Here is a 7,305-nt window from a genome sequence, read left to right on the forward strand (position 1 = left end):
TCTAAAATTATTTACAAATATAAGTTCTGGTTAGAGCTCTGATAGTTCAGTTTAAAAGAATTGGATTTATACTAATTCTCCAGCGGACCTCTCAGTATATTTTATTAAATTGTTAGGGGGAAAAGGCGGTCCCAAAGCAAATTCCATACAGGCTTTGTGGACTCCACCCCCAGCCCAGGTCAAAGCCAAAGACACTGGGAACTCCAAATCCCATCACCACCAAAGGGAAGGTGGCTGGGACCTGAGGGTGGGGTTAAGCAGCCAGGTGGATACAAAAGGCAGACACGTGGGCTTTGGGGGGCTCTCTATTTTTGGGCTCTCGGCCAGCTCGGAGCGTCCGGCCAGCTCTGGGAGTGACTTTGGGTTTCCAGGTCGTCAGATCGGGTAGGACGCATTAAAGACTTTATTTCCCTATTTTCTCCCTGAGTTGTACATTTTCCTTATTTCCTTTCCTCTTGTAAATAAACCTTTTATTAACCTTTTTGTGTGTGTCTGTAGTAGAGTATTCATAAGTCCCTTTAAAGCGCGCGGGTGAGGACCCACAGCCAGAAACCCGTTTAATATCGGGGTTGCTCTATAACAAAATCAGTGAATGTCTATTTGAGATTCATCTTTGACCCTGTAATAGAATTGGTCTTGCGAAGGAATAATTGCAAAATGTCAAATTATCATCTATTAAAGACTGATTAGTTACTGCTGATCATAAGAGCAGGAAAATTCGTGCCAAATATTAAAATTACCATGTTTTTCATATTGATGTTTTCCAGGTTTTAATAGGTATAGCCCTAATTTTACTGGGTGTTGAATTAATTTGGAGTTGAAAAAATGAGGCAGTGAGCTTCTTTCCCAGTCTTTTAGATAAAAAGAAGATAGAGAAGGATGAATTAGCTGTGTGGTATGAAGCTGGAAGGCCTGGGATAGGGGTTTGGAACACTATGTTGGCATGACAGGGGCATGTGGTAGTGGTGAGGATAATAGGCGATAAAGCACATGATGTACTTATTAACTTTCAATAAAAATAGTCGTGTTTTCATTTACTTATGTTTTTATGCATTAAGAAAGCATACATATTTTCAAAGTAAATTATGAAGTATGTTGGACATACTTAAAGCTCTAAAGAATAATATAAATAATACTTGGTATATCCACCACTTAGCTTAAGAAATAAAACACCACCAATACTGCATTTACTTTTCCCCAGCACATCCCTCCACCCTCGCTACAAAAGATTGCCACTGTCTGGATTGTTGCTTTTAATTTCTGTGCATTTAAACATTATTTGCTATATATGTGTATATACCTCAATGTATATATTTCTTTTTGAGAAATCTTTACTTTGAAATAATTTCACTCATAAAAAATAAAGAATAGGGAGAAATCATATACACTTTATCCAGATTCATCAATTGTTAACATTTTGCCTTATTGACTACATCAGCTGTGCTCACTATATATACATAAATATCCACGTTTTTAATGAATCACTTGAGAGTAATTTGCAATGTGTTTCTTTATCCACAAATACTCCAGTGTATATTTCCTAAGAACAGGGACTTTCTCTTACACAGAAACAGTATATTTATCAAAATGAGGAAATATATCCATCACCATTACTTAATCCATTACTTAATCCTGTGGTACTCAAACTGTGCCTTGAGGTCCCCAAAGCCCCACAAGTGAATTCACATGGGGGATATCGGTGATCATCTTTTACTTTCCGAATTTTCAAGGCAAACAAATGAGAGATCTAAGACTATGCAAAACTAGTGGCGCAATGTTATTTACAATTTCAACAATAGATGGCACCATATTCCTTGCCTATGTCATCTTGTTGGGATGCTGGGTTTTTTGGTGGTGTGATGAAAAGCAAGTACATAGCAAAAAATTGGTGTGGAAAAGGAAATGAGCATGGGCTTGTCCAAGCTTAATCTAAGGTTTGAGAAGTGCTGTGCTTAACAGAGGCACAGAAGATCCCACTAGTAAGCAATTGTGATTATTCTAAAATGAAATAGATATTTTTTCTTCCAATTTATATTATTTTTTTCAAATGGCTACTAAATTGTTAGGCCACAAATACTTAATAAGTTGTTTGCACCTAGAATTTTTTTTTTTTTTTTTTTGGGCTGCAGGTCACCATGAAAATATCATTGAGACATTAGGGCACTTTGAACTAAAAATGCTTGGGAAACTTCCATCTACTCATAGTTGATATTCAAGTTCACTGATGGTCCCAATAATATCCTTGATAGATGTATTCCCTGTCTCCTTACTCCCTGGTCTATAGTCTAATCCAGCAGCATTTTGTTGCATATATCTTTTTTTTTATAATAAATTTTATTTTTACATTCCCCATACAATTTCAACCCCCCCATTTTGACCCCAATCCCTCCCCTCCACCCACCCCCCCAAAATTGTCTCTGGTTCATAGATTTTTGTTGATTTTGATTTTCACTTTCTTATAGTTATTCATTTTCCTGGTCCCTTATTTAAGTTTTCTAGATTCCTGCTATGAGTGAGACCATCCGGTATTTTTCTTTTTCTTTCTGGCTTATTTCGCTGAGCATGATCCCTTCCAGCGCCATCCATGTTGCTGCAAATTGCATGTGTTTATCTTTTTTGAATGCTGAGTAATATTCCATGGTGTATATGTCCCACATCTTCTTGATCCAGTCATCTATTTTTGGGCATTTGGGCTGTTTCCAAAGCTTAGCTATTGTAAATAGTGCTGCTATAAACATAGGGGTGCAGGTGTTCTTTGGAATGGATGTTTCTGTGTCCTTTGGGTAAATACCTAGGAGTGGAATTGCTGGATCATATGGAAGCTCTATGTTTAGTAGGTCCAGAAATCTCCACACAGCTCTCCATAGTGGTTGGACCAGTTTGCACTCCCACCAACAGTGCAGAAGAGTTCCTTTTTCTCCACAACCTCGCCAACATTTGTTGTTGCTAGTTTTTTTAATATGTGCCATTCTCACTGGTGTGAGATGGTATCTCATGGTAGTTTTGATTTGCATTTCCCTGATTACAAGTGATGTTGAACATTCTTTCATATGCCTGTTGGCCATTTGCATTTCCTCTTCAGAGAAGTTTCTTTTTAGCTCTTCTACCCATTTTTTGACTGGATTATTTTCTTTGTTGTTGTTGAGTCTCATCAGCTCTTTGCAGATTTTTGTGATCAATCCTTTATCATTAGTGTTGTATGCAAAAATGTTCTCCCAGTTGGTGGGGTTTCTCTTTGTTTTTGTTATTGTCTCTTTTGCTGTGCAGAAGCTCTTTAATTTGATGTAGTCCCAGCTGTTTATCTTTGCCTTCAATATCACTGCTTTGGGTGATGTGTCTGTAAAGATGTCTTTGATGTGCAAATCACGTAGTGTTTCGCCTATATTTCCTTCTATGTATTTTATGGTTTCAGGTTTTATGTCTAGTTCTTTAATCCATTTTGAGTTGGTTTTTGTGTATGGTGTGAGGTAGTAGTCAAGCTTCATTCTTTTGCATGTAGCGGCCCAGTTTTCCCAGCACCATTTATTGAACAGACTTTCTTTGCTCCAATGCATAGTCTTTGCTCCTTTGTCAAATATTAGTTGACCATAAATCTGTGGGTTTATTTCTGGATTTTCTATTCTATTCCATTGGTCTGTGTGTCTGTTCTTGTTCCAATACCATGCAGTTTTGATGATTATGGCTTTGTAGTATAGCCTGAAATCTGGGAGTGTGATGCCTCCATTCCCTTCTTTTTTTTTCAGGAGAGCTTTGACTATTCGGGGTTTTTGGTGATTCCATATAAATTTCATCAATAATTGTTCTATTTCTTTGAAGAATAACATTGAAATTTTGATTGGAATAGCATTGAATCGGTATATTGCTTTTGGTAGGATGGCCATTTTAATAATGTTTATTCTTCCAATCCATGAGCAGGGGATGTCTTTCCATTTCTTTGTGTCTTCTTCTATTTCTTTTAACAGTGTTTTATAGTTTTCTTTGTAAAGGTCCTTTACCTCTTTTGTTAGATTTATTCCCAAGTATTTGATTTTTTTTGTTTCGATAATAAAAGGGATGGTTTTTTTCATTTCTTCTTCTTCAGATTTATTGTTAGTGTATAGGAAGGCTTCTGACTTTTGCATGTTGATTTTGTATCCTGCCACTTTGCTGAACTGATTGATGAGTTCAATTAGTTTTTCTTTTTTTTTTTTTTTTTTTTTTTTTTTTTTTTTTTATAGAGGCATGCTTTATTTGTTTGCTGGTTTGTTTGTTTGTTTTGTTTACACATGCACTGGGTACAGTCAGAAGCGCGGGAGGGTGAGAGAATTCACCAGAGCCAGAGCGGGGAGCAGAGCAGGCAGAAGGACCGAAGGACACTGCTGAGGGGAGCAGCGGGCGGCAGGAGAGGTCTGCACGCCATGTGGGACCCTCCTCCGGTGGCCGGGGAGCAGCCGGGGATCGAACCGGCGCCGCAGAGGCCGCGCGCAGCTTCGCAACCCAGCGCTCAACCGCTGCGCCACCGGGGAGGCCCTCAATTAGTTTTTCTATGGAGTTTTTGGGGTTCTCTATGTATATTATCATATCATGTGCAAATAGTGATAGTTTGACTTCTTCTTTTCCAATTTGGATTCCCTGTATGTCTTTCTCTTGTCTTATTGCTCTGGCTAGGACTTCCAGTATTATATTGAAAAGCAGTGGTGAGAGTGGACATCCTTGTCTTGTTCCAGATCTTAATGGAAATGCTTTCAGCTTTTCACCATTGAGAATGATACTGGCTGTTGGCTTGTCATATATGGCCTTTATGATGTTGAGGTATGTTCCTTGTATCCCAAGAATTTCAAGGGCTTTTATCATGAATGGGTGTTGCACTTTGTCGAAAGCTTTCTCGGCATCTATTGATATTATCATATGGTTTTTATATTTCTTTTTGTTGATGTGTTGGATAACGTTGATTGATTTTCGGATGTTGAACCATCTTTGTGTCCCTGGAATGAATCCTACTTGGTCGTGGTGAATTACCTTATGGATACACTGTTGGATTCTGATAGCTAAAATTTTATTGAGGATTTTTGCATCAGTGTTCATTAGGGAGATTGGCCTATAGTTTTCTTTTTTTGTGTTGTCCTTGTTCGGTTTTGGTATTAGTGTAATGTTGGCTTCATAGAACGTGTTAGGTATTATACCTTCCTTCTCAATTTTTTGGAAGAGTTTGTGAAGGATAGGCACCAATTCGTCTCTGAATGTTTGGTAGAATTCATTTGTAAATCCATCAGGTCCTGGGCTTTTGTTTTTGGGGAGGTTTTTGATTACCATTTCAATTTCACTAATTGTAATTGGTCTGTTTAGGTGTTCTATTTCTTCTTTATCTAGCTTTGGGTGATTGTAGAGTTGTAGGAATTGGTCCATCTCCTCTAGATTGTTGAACTTGTTTCCATATAACTGTTCATAGTAGTTATTAATTATTCTTTTGATTTCTGCTGTGTCCATTGTGATTTCTCCTCTTTCATTTATTATCCTATTTATTTGTGCTTTCTCCCTTTTTGCCCTTGTGAGCCTGGCTAGGGGTTTATCTATTTTATTTATTTTTTCGAAGAACCAGCTCTTGGTTTCATTGATCTTGTGGATTGTTTTTTTAGTTTCGATTTCATTTATTTCTGCTTTGGTTTTTATTATTTCTTTTCTTCTACTGGTTTGGGGTTTTTTTTTGTTGTTCTTTTTCTAGATCTTTGAGCTTCGAGATTAGGTTGTTTCTTTGAGTTCTTTCTTGTTTCTTGATGTGAGCATCTATTGCTATATATTTTCCTCTTATTACTGCTTTTGCTGCATCCCATACATTTAGGAAATTGGTGTCCTCCTTGTCATTCAATTCAAAGAATTTTTTAATTTCTTCTTTTATCTCCTCGTTAGCCCAGTGGACTTCCAATAGTGTGGGTTTCAATCTCCACGAGGTAGGAGAGTACCTTGCCTTCTTTTTATGGTTTATTTCTAGTTTGATGCCTGCATGGTCAGAAAAGATGGTTGGTATGATTTCAATCTTGGTGTATCTGTTGATGTTTGTCTTGTGCCCCAGTATATGATCGATCCTAGAGAATGATCCGTGTGCGCTTGAGAAAAATGTATACTCAGATTTTTTTGGGTTTAGTGTTCTATAGATGTCTGTTAAGCCCAAGCACTCTAGATCCTTATTTAGAGCTTTAGTGTCTTTACTTATTTTTTGTCTTGTTGATCTATCCATTGTTGATAGTGGTGTGTTGAAGTCTCCCACTACGTATGTGTTTTCTCTGATGTCTGTTTTCAGAGATGCCAATAGTTGTCTGATATATTTTGGTGCTCCTTCGTTTGGTGAATATATGTTAATGAGTATTATTTCTTCTTGAAGTATTGTCCCCTTGATCATAATGTAATGACCACTGGGGTCTCTTTTTATCTTTTTAAGTTTGAAATCTGTTTTATCTGATATGAGTATAGCTGTTCCTGCCTTCTTTTTTGGTCCATTTGCTTGTAGAATTGTTTTCCATCCTTTAACTTTGAGTCTATTTTTATCTTTTGCAGCTAAATGTGTTTCCTGGAGACAGCAAAAGGTTGGGTTTTGTTTCTTAATCCAGCCTGAAACTCTGTGTCTTTTTATTGAAGAGTTTAGTCCATTTACATTTAGAGTTAGTATTGATATGTTAGCATCTGTATTTGCCATTGTGTTTGTCTTTCCTTTGATTTTATTTATTTATTCTTTTAATAACTTTCTTTGGCCTTCTTTTGTTGTTATTTGTCCCTCTGAGGTTCTGGCTTTAGGACTCCTTGTAGTATTTTTTGGAGTGGGGGTTTAGTCGTAATAAAATTCCAGAGTTTCTGTTTGTCTGGGAAGGTCCTTATTCTTTCTTCAAAGAGGAAGGAGAGCTTTGCGGGATAGAGTATTCTTGGTTGGCATCTGTTTTCTTGGAGTCTGTTGACTATGTCCCTCTACTCTCTCCTTGCCCTTAGTGTTTCTTCAGAGAAGTCTGATGTCAGTCTGATTGGTTTCCCTTTGAATGTTATCTGTTTCTTCCCTCTTGTTAGTTTCATTATTTTTTTCCTTGTCTTGGATTCTTGGGAGCTTTACTATTATGTGTCTTGCTGTATTTTTCCTTTCGTCATGGAAGTTTGGTGTTCTTCTTGCTTCTTGTATATCAATTTTCAGCTCCTTCTTCGCGTTTGGGAAGTTCTCTTCAATTATATCCTTGAATATTTTCTCTGTTCCTACATCTCTCTCCTCTCCTTCTAGGATTCCTATAACTCTTATATTTCCTTTCCTCATGGAGTCAGATAGTTCCCAAAGTCTTTCTTCGGTCT

Source organism: Talpa europaea (assembly GCF_964194135.1).
Source record: "Talpa europaea genome assembly, chromosome: 6".
In the NCBI taxonomy this organism is placed as follows: Eukaryota; Metazoa; Chordata; class Mammalia; order Eulipotyphla; family Talpidae; genus Talpa; species Talpa europaea.